Genomic DNA, 10,579 nt, shown 5'->3' with positions numbered 1-10,579 from the left:
TTCCATGCTCAATTCATTAATTTATATATATATAACTTCAAAGGTTTTAAAAATCTGTAAAATTGATTATATATATATATATATATATATATATATATATATATATATATATATATATATATATATATTGCTTTAAATGTTAATTTATCAGGCTAAAGTAAAAGTATATGAATACTGAGAGGATTAAAACTAACTGTTGAAAATTTCTTTCTTTAAAACTACATCAATGAAAAAAGCAATATACTATTGCTAATCAGAGTTGGGGTGTTTTTTGTGAAGGAAAATATGCCATTTTAGTCTATGTCTGGAAACTGCTAAAGGAAAATTGTGTTAGATTTTTGACAGGTTTATGTATTATAGAAAATATAAAATACAGATTAAATTAATGCATTGAAAAAAGTTCTTCAGTGCCTACACAAGAGCCACCCGTGTTTCAATAAAATTAAGAACTTTCCTTTGCTTGAAAATAATTTCCTATTAACTCAGTTTCTAGTAAAAAGAACGTATGATATAAATTTTTATAACTTGAGTAGTAAATGTTACTGTAAAATAGTTATCTATTTTGACTTGCCTTTTATTTAAAATGGCTTTTTAAATAAAAGGCAAGTCAAAATAAAAGGCCATAAAATTGGGAGTGCTCTTTTAAGTGCTGGCTGTAAGCTATCTTAAACCTTATAATCGAAGATACGATGAATATTTACTATAAAGATTGATGGATTTTTTTTAATGAAGTGTTTTTGCATAAAGGAAGTTTTTCATTCAAACTTCTGCACAATTTTTTAATGAATATCATTCCATGCACAAATCACACTTGAGGCAAACCTAATCATTAGACATTGATTGCATTTCTAGAAAGAGAAAAGAATGTTTTTATAAAAATAAAACAATATATGCAACTGATTATAGACAATGACTACTCATTTTGATAGTTTGTAGAAATTTAAAAATGTTTATATTACTGGTTACATTACAGGATTTGAAAGTTGAAGAACTTCTCCATAAAATTAAAATGGGAAAACGAATAGTTTGTGTATGATGTAGCTTTTTCTGTATTGTATCCTTGATTTGCCTGAAGAAGCTATAGAAGAATTATAAGAAAACAGTTTATTTATAAGGAAGGTGCTACTTTTCAGTTAAAAATTTTTATGCTATTTATTTTTAAAAATAGAATTGCTCACTTTCTAAAAGTCTACTCAATAACTTTTTAGATTAAATGTATTCAAAAAAGTTTTTTGATGCAATTTTATGAATTAATATTCTATTTTTCAATATTATGCTCAATTTCTAGTAAAAAGAACATAAGATATAAATTTGTATAACTTGAATAGTTTTTAATGTTTTTGGTTTAGGTTTGTCTCAAGTCATTGAAATGTAATTTATATTATTTGAAAACAGTTTTCAAAATATGTGTCTCATTTGTTTTGAAAATTTTATATGTAAACTCCTATGCCCAAAGAAGAGCAAAGATACAGTGATATTGCATATGAATGACCCTCCAACTGTATATAAAGCTCTAGATTTTGCCATTTTGATAAAATATATATATTATATATATATCATTGATAAACTGTCAATCATGTATTTTGAATATTCAACCATTTGGCATCTGTAATTCAATTACTCTGAAATTAAAATTTGCTGTAAAATCCTTATTTGAGCGTAATTCTTTTGTACTTTTGTGTCTGCTTTCTTGTCAATATATTGAATTTGCTTTCATTTAAAAGCAAACTATTAGAAATTTATCCAATCAAAAATCTACATTTTTTTTAATTTGAAACAGTATACTCACATTGAAATTTATATATTTACAGACATCATATGAATATATATCTTTAAATAAAGATATATGTTCAAATAATATAATAATTAATAATATGATAATGCCAAATAATATAAATAACATTGATTTATTGAAATAGGAATAAAAACTCAATATTCACAATATCATTATTAAATTCATAGAATTATTAAAACTTTTTGAAATAAAATCTATAACGTATAAACAAAAAAAATTCTATTTGAATCTATTTTTATTCATTTATAATTTAAATTCATACAACATACTAACGTCTTTAAATAAAAAAAAAAATTACAATATTCAGAATTATTATTTCTCTGATAGAATAAAAAATGTGTAATCTTTTATAATATGCTAAAAAACTTTACAAAATTTCATAAAGTTTAAATATTTCGATAATTATTTTTTCAACATACAATAAAAGCATTAGTGCATCTCATTAAAAATGCAAAAATTGTTCCTTTCCAAAATATGATGGCTATACACTATCACTGGTCAACTTGATATTAAAAGAAATCTGAATAATAACAATACATCCATCTAAATCAAATATAATTCAATGTGATACAATAAAGAAGAAACAGAAATAAAAGATGATTATGAGTACTTTTTACAATAAAACAATTATATTGGAATTTGATTGATTAAAAACTGATGTATATTTATATATAAATATGGGTCTAAATATGAGTTAAAATAAAACAAAAAAATTAAATATAAAACTGCAATAAAAATGCTTCATATTTAGCACTTTTAATAAAAAAAATCATGATAAATTTTAATGATTAATTTGATTTTAATTATTTGCATTTTTAATTTGAAATATTTCTATAGTTTTAAACATAATTTCAATAAATAATGTTAAATTAACATACAACAATTTGAATACAACAATAGTACAAAATGTTCTTAAAAAATTGAGTTGAATACATTGTACAGTAATAAAATCCCCAAATCATTTAAAGCATTATTCATTGCAGACACAAGGTTGGAACATTAATAAATTAGTAAAAACAGTTTTTAACTAGCAAACTAATAAAAACTGTGTAATTAGTAAAAAAAGATTTTTGATTTTGTATTAACCACAATAAATTCAAATTATAGAATATTTTAACATTACTTTAATGACAAATTCAACCAGAGAAAATGTTCAAATTAACCAAAATCTATTATATGAACAAAACTTATCATTTTTCATTGTTTGTTGATACTTGGATTTAAAAAAAAATTGACTTAAAAAACAAATTAAAATATTTGTAATACTGAAAAAAGTAAAAAAGCAAAGGATGCATAATTTTAAAAAAGCTTCCAGGTACTATAAATCTAATCAGTAGCAAAATTCCATACATTTCCTTAATTTACCTCTTAAATAGCTCCTTGCAGAGTTTTGAATTGAATTGCTTTATCTTATACAATAAGAAATTTAAAAATAATTTAAATTTGAATTGGAGATAATATAAAATTTAGATTTATATCAGAAAAAGAAATAAATGTTAGTTATTAAATTTAGATTATGAATTGCTTTAAAATAAAATCCAGCAAATTATAAAATTTAATATATTTATAAATAGATATCTAAATCAAAAATAATTTTGAGAAATGTGTACCTAATTATTTGATATGTTTAAATGTATAAAGAGGGTTTAAATAAGATTGTTTCTAAAATATTACTCAGTGGCATAAGTAGAATGGGGCAATTACTAAGGGAGCTATTACTAGGCGGCACAAAATTGAGGAGTCAGTTATATACATTTTTTCTAGAAAAGTACATTTTATAAAATTTATTTTGTAATTTTTAAAAATTAAAATTTTTTTAATCAAGTGTTGAAGAATGCAAAATTCTTTTACAACTAGGAGACCAACTAGGTTTTCGAGAGAAAATAATAATTCTATATTAAAGAGAGGTAATAAAAATAAAAAATAAATCAATTTTTTTTTTAAGGAGAAGTTCATTGAAAGAAAGTTAATTTTTCAAAGATTTATGTCTCATTGGAAAAGGGAGAGGGTATACGAAAAAAAAAACTAGTTTTATTTTTATTATTATTTTTTTATGGGAAAAAAAACAGGCACTATATTAACTAACTTCTCTGGTTTCCTCACAAGAGAAACATTGAGATAAAATATTTCAACTTTTATATTCTAATTCAATATCGATCTCTTCTGAAGTTTATGACAAAAAAAAAAAATAAGGAATGAAGTATTTTTTTTATTATAACAAATGTATGCAACTCAACTCACAAAAAAGAAGACGATAAGAATTATTGATGCACAGCGAAAATGTAATTTATTTTTAGATTTTACTTTATTATTCAAAATTTTACTTTTAAATCGCCAAACGCTGGTAATGAAATATATTTTTGTAGAAATAAAAAATTATATTGAGCTGTGAGAACTTTCTCTTTTTATTAACGTACATTTCAATCTGTTGCTCTAGATCTGATTTGAACTTTCAATCTTCTAATCTGATGGCCTCGGTGGCGTAGCTGTTTTGGGACTAGAAAGTTCTAAATTCGAGACTCAATTCCACGGAGGACCCGTCATGTAAGAGAGGCTGGTGTTTGTTAAGTCCGTCAGGACTAAATGTCTTCCTGCTGGTGCTGAAATTTAGAAAGGGGTCACGAGCCCAACTTTCGTCCGTGTTATCTGACCGCGATTCGAAATTCCGAAATCTGTCTCAAAATTAACCTAGTAATTTTTTTAAAAACGGAATGTAAAATAACTAAACCAAATCTAATCTGGGGAATGATCAAAATACATATTTTTAAAGTTCTGATCTAATAATTTATCTCAGAATAATATTTATCTCTTCTAAATATTTATCTCAGAACTCCCATATCTCAAAGAGCAGAACAAAGTAGAGAAAGAAAAGCATCTACTTGTTTGATAAAGTGTAAAGGGAGTCCATTCCCAGTTTTCAATATTTAGAGTTTCTATAGTAAGTAAAAGTAATATGTAAAACATATGGATATTGTCATTGTTATTGGAATTTATGATTTTTTTTAATTATCAATCAATTAAGTAGTTTGAATATAGTTTAGCCTACCTTTTTTATGTATAAAAATGATGAAATGCATCATTTTTTATGTTTCCTAAATGAATCAAATTTCCGCCCAATTTTCGTGAATTTCCTATTTAAAAATTTCTAAATTGTTAAAGTAATACACTATCAATTTTTCTAATCACAAACGTTTAGAACAATTTTATTAAAACCTTTTTTCGAGACTATTAAAAAAATTTTTTAAATTTTTTTAATGCCTGTATGATGATTTTAAGTTTGTCCGTTTTTAATCCCATTGTGCAGTGATGATTATCAATAATAAAAGCAAACGTAAGTATCTGGTGCCTGCTTCTTCATTGGCGCATTGCATGACAGATTTTTTTGATTAAAGTTACCAAATTTAGTCCAAATAATTTTTAGGGAAGGAAGGAGAAATATGCACCTCGAAACAAATTTGTTCGAAATATTGATTAGAATTTTAATTAATTATAAAGTAAACGAAATTTCGCGTGTGAATAATTCAGCAAATATTATTACACGAGAATAATTTTTATCCCTGCTTAAAATTCCACAAATCATTTTTTTTAATATATAATTTTTTGTTTTTATATAATTATTATTATATAATTAATTTAAAAAAATTAAAAAAAAAACATTTTTGCCTATGATTTGTAGTGTTGTTTTCATAGATGAAATTTCAATCAAATCTATTTCACCGTTTTATCAAACCTTTATATCATTGTCTTATACGAAGTATTGAGAAAATATAATCGTCAAAAAATTCGAACTCGAGATTTTGACGCATCTCTTCTTTTCAGGCCAACTTAAATTCGGAAAACATATTTTTACATGATGTCTGTCTGTATGTTCATCTGTATGCGACAAGGATAACTCAAAAGCGTTTTGAGCTAGATGGGTGAAATTTGGTATACGGCTTTTACACCAAATTTGTAGATTTCTTTTAAATTTTGAACAAAATCTGTTCAGAGGATATCTGCCTATCCGGCAGTTTGAATATAAGCTAACATGATAACTACAAAATGAAAGAGAGCTAGACGAATAAAATTAGGTATGTAAATTTATCATCTATAGTGTAGATACTTATCAAATTGTGAGCCAAATCTAACAAGGAGTTGACAGTCTGTCTGTCTGTACTTTCAAAAGCATGTAAACACTAGTTCAAAAACGAAATGATTTAAATATATCAAGTTTGGCATGCGATTACAATTGTAGAGTTCTATATCAAATTTTGTCTTCAATAGATTCTAGGAAAAAACACATATAAAACACAAATTCTATTTTCGGTGACTATTAACTGCATATCAAGGGTTAATAAAAACAAACTTGGCCAAAGATCACACGATGGATTCAGTAAATATAATTGATGCCAAAGGTTAATGCTTCGTAATTATTGTACGCCACTGCCATGCCTTGGCGTTCTCTGGGATAACACCTAGAGAGTATGCTAGAAAATTTTGAGGAGATCCTTCTCGCTTGTATCTTTTTGTCGTAAAAGATAATTATATCTCAAATGACTGTTTTAATCAAGAATTTCACTTTAGAATTAAGCTATGTAATGATGAATAGGTGATATTGTAGCTTTCGACTATTGGCTTTTCTTTCCTTCTTTCTCTCTGCATAAGATTTCAAGCATAAGGTAATTTCATGTTTAATTAAATTTTTCATGTAATATTTGCATTATTTAAGAAGCTTTCGTAACTTTTAAAGCTATAAATATTTTTACTGAATTTCATAAGGAAACAATAATTCTCTTTATTTTAAGAATTAAAGCATCTGTAATGATTCATTTATGTCACTTATTTATAGAATTTAATTAGATTAAATATGCAGTTTCTATTCGCCTAATAAATGCAATTATTGAAATAATTATTACATCTTATATGACTTTAATTGCTTACAAATCAAATCCATCTTTTCCGACAAGATTTTAACTTTTTTTTTTTTTTTGAAGATATTTTGCAGTTTATAAATACTACCTGAGGCTCATTAAAGATACAAGGACTGCCAATTGACGAATGACATATTTTTCAAGTTATTATTTTAAAATAATCAGCTACCTCATAATTTCCGAGATTCTATTCTAATTTTATACTCAAACTACGTCAATGACGCTGTTTTCGAGTCTTGAACACCCTGCAATATTTTGGGTTAATAAGCACGGACGATGTATAGCCGTAATATAAGCTAACCATACGAACGATATTTGATAAAAAAAAAAAAAATTTTTCTAGTACCGCAGTTTAAATCGGAGCAGAAGTGGGGGGGGGGAAACGTCACAACGTGACACCGAACTTGATACATCACTCCAAAGATCTATTTTTATTCAATGAAAATTCAGTCAATTACTATTCTATTTTCAGGGAAAAAATAATGAATATTTTATAGAAAACTAGCTGGCTTTTTTTCCCGTATGATTGCAAGGAAAAATATAATTAGAAGAGCCAAAGATAAATTTCTGGGGGGGGAAAAAAAAAAGAAGACATAAAAAAAATTACGAACTATAAAGAACTATTCTATAATGGTAGATAATATGGATGTAAAATGAGCTATGATTCCGATATTTTTATCGATTCTTGGAGCTGGATTATTTCACTGTAAGTTTGAATTACAGAATAAAAGAGAAAGAAAACCTTGTTATTTTTTTTTTTTTGACTATTTATATAAAAACATCATAGCAAGATTTGTAAACGAATTCTTTGCTGAAATTATAGCTCTATTTTAAGAGATAATTCAATTTGAGAAAATTTTATAAACTTCCAAAAATATAAATAATTTAAAAATATAATTTATTTAAATGCATCCTTTAAATGTTCCATAGAAGTTAAAAACAAAAAATAAAAAAGTTCCTTGAGTTCCTGGAAAGAAATAAAAGCTGAGAAATTTCATGATATTTCAAAATATTTTTATATACTGAAATTTAGTTCCAGTTTCTTGGCTTTCGTTAAAAAAATAAAGTATTCTTATGTTATGGTCTTAATAATTTATCAAAATATTTTTTAATTTTTAAAAAATAGTTTAAATTTAGTTTATTTATTATTAAGCTTGAAATTTTACATTAATGTTCTGTTTTCATTTTTTTTTTCTTTTTGCAACGATTGTAACTCGATTATTGAATTATTTTTATAGAGTTAATTCAATGAAAAGAAAATTACATCGAATTCTTGAAGTACATTTTCTTCGAAAATAAAACATCATTGTTCCAGTGAAAGTTTCTCTGAGTTAATATATTAAGTGCATTTTTAAAATTATTAAAATTCAAAATCTATAATAAATTTTATATTACTAGTTGTTAATTTTAATTAAAAAGAATACGTAATGATGATTTTTTTTTAAAAAAAGGATGCTCTTGCAATGGATCTTTCATTCTTTTATTCAATATACTCTTTGGGCAACGGTGGCCTGGTGGTAAGGTCTCGGCTTCGGACCGGAGAGTTTCAGGTTCGAGACCCGATTCGCTGAAGAATCATCGTGTAAACTGGTCTGGTGCCCCTTCAATCCGTCGGGGCCAAACGTCCTCCCGATGGTGTGGTGTGGAAGTTTGGAAAGGGGTATCAGCTCAGGTGTAATCCTTGTCATCTGACCACGGTTCAAAATTAGTAGGTTCGTCCCAAAATAGCCCTAGTGTTGGCTTTAAAACAGGATGTTAATTAAACTAAATTCAGTGTATTTCTTCTTTTAAAATCAAAAGGTTATCTTCGTAGAATTACTTTCTATAACCCGGCTTAAAAAAATATCATTTTATTTAAATTTCCATTTTTGAAGTTGAACTAAGTCATCTCTGTTTGTAAAATTCTTTTTTAAAAAATGTACCATGCCTTTCTTGAATTCAAAAAACGCAATTTTGGCATTATGTCTTCCTGTCTATTTTACCGTCTGTGACAAATCAACTCAAAAATGCTTTGAGTAAAAGTATGAAATTTAATCTATGAATTTTACATCAAATTTGTAGATTTCTATCAAATTTTGAACAAAATCCATTCAGAGGAAGTCTGTTTGGTTGTTCGAATATAGGTTACCATAACTGCAGAAATTACAGAGTTATATAGATAAAATTCGGTACACAGTTTTAACATCAATAATGTAGACAATTATCAAATTTTGGGCCGAATCTATCGAAACATGTATCGTCCATCGGTCTATACTTTCAAAAGCGTGTAAACGCGATAGCTCAAAAATGCAGAGATTTAAATATATCAAAATCCTTGCATGTGATGAATAGTATCTTAAATATATTGATATGTGATTTTGTGACTAGAGTTGTCGTTCTAAGTCAAATTTTGATTTCAATCTATTAAGAAAAACATATTTAAAACCCAAATTCGACTTCCGGATACTATTAATCACATACCAGAGATTTATCGCCGAAAAACTGACCAAGGATCACATAACAGATTGAGTAAAAACGCTAAATTCCACCCAAAGATTAATAATTCAGAACTGTACGCCAATGCCTTGCAAGACGCCCTCTGCCTTATCCACGTTTTCCAATTTTTTTGCGGGCTGTTCATGATAATATCTCCATTAAAGAGTATGTGAAAAAGTTTTAAAACCACTCCTGCTGGTTAAATATCTATATTAATCTATCTATGTATCTCTATTTATCTTTGCCAAATATCTATATTAATCATTAAAAATATCCAAGCATATTAAAAACAAATTACATTTTTTTTTTTTTTGCTATAGGTAAAACGCAGTGTTGATATCATATATATATACATAATACAGTGTTGATATATATATACATACATTATGAAATTAAAACCTATTTCCGAAACAATCTAAATTTAAATTATTTCGGAATCAAACTAAAAAAACTAAAAACTAAAAAAAGTAGAAAAAGCACCATTGTATTTAGAGAGTGCAAATGCAGCTACTTCTAAAACACAGATGAATCTAGACTAATTAGTAAAAAAATTACTAATTAGTTTATTACTAGTTATTACTAATTAGTCTCTCTCTCTATATATATATATACTTTATATACTATATTTATATACTTTATTATATATATACCTATATATTATATTAGTATATATATTATACTTTGTAAATGTTTATAAATCCGAATTACATGGATATATTTATTAAAAATTGCTGAATTTTATGCATCCTAATTACTTAAACAGGTAAATTAAACCTAGACTAAAAATAAATACTGCAGCAATTATAAAATGCAATTGTTATAAATAAAAATATAATTAAAATATATAAAAGCATTTGGAATTATATTTTAAAACGTGATACTTCAAGTCGAAATGTACGTGGATAAATGTTGAATGATTTCTTAGAGTACTCAATAAGTCTAAACTATCCTTGGATACTATAATTTTATTCGCCCTGTGTGTTATTCTAAGCATATGACAATTTATATGCCCGAATTATGTACGGCATGCATTTTTTTTTTTTTTTTTTATGCAGATGAATGATACAGATGGTTACGAGATTATTTTTTTATTTTCTATATTATTAAATTATGCATTTCATAATGAGACAATTTCGCATAAGATTGTAACTTGGTTTTATTCAGTGTAAAAGACTCTGAAGCAATAAATTTGTTATTATTTGACGCGTTTTTAAATATTTATTTTGTAATGAAGTAATAAGGAATTATTAAAATTTCAAAGAAATTACTTTTTATCAAGATGATAAATAATTTTAGTTAAATCCCATATTTTTTAGAAAGTCATTCAGCATAATGATTTTTTTTTAATAGTGAAATACACTCATGTCCAAAATTAAGGTCACAAACATAAAATCTACGA

This window comes from Argiope bruennichi, chromosome 6 (assembly GCF_947563725.1).
Source record: "Argiope bruennichi chromosome 6, qqArgBrue1.1, whole genome shotgun sequence".
NCBI classification, from domain to species: Eukaryota; Metazoa; Arthropoda; class Arachnida; order Araneae; family Araneidae; genus Argiope; species Argiope bruennichi.
The sequence above is the reverse complement of the archived record's forward strand: the minus strand, read 5'-3'. Positions refer to the sequence as shown.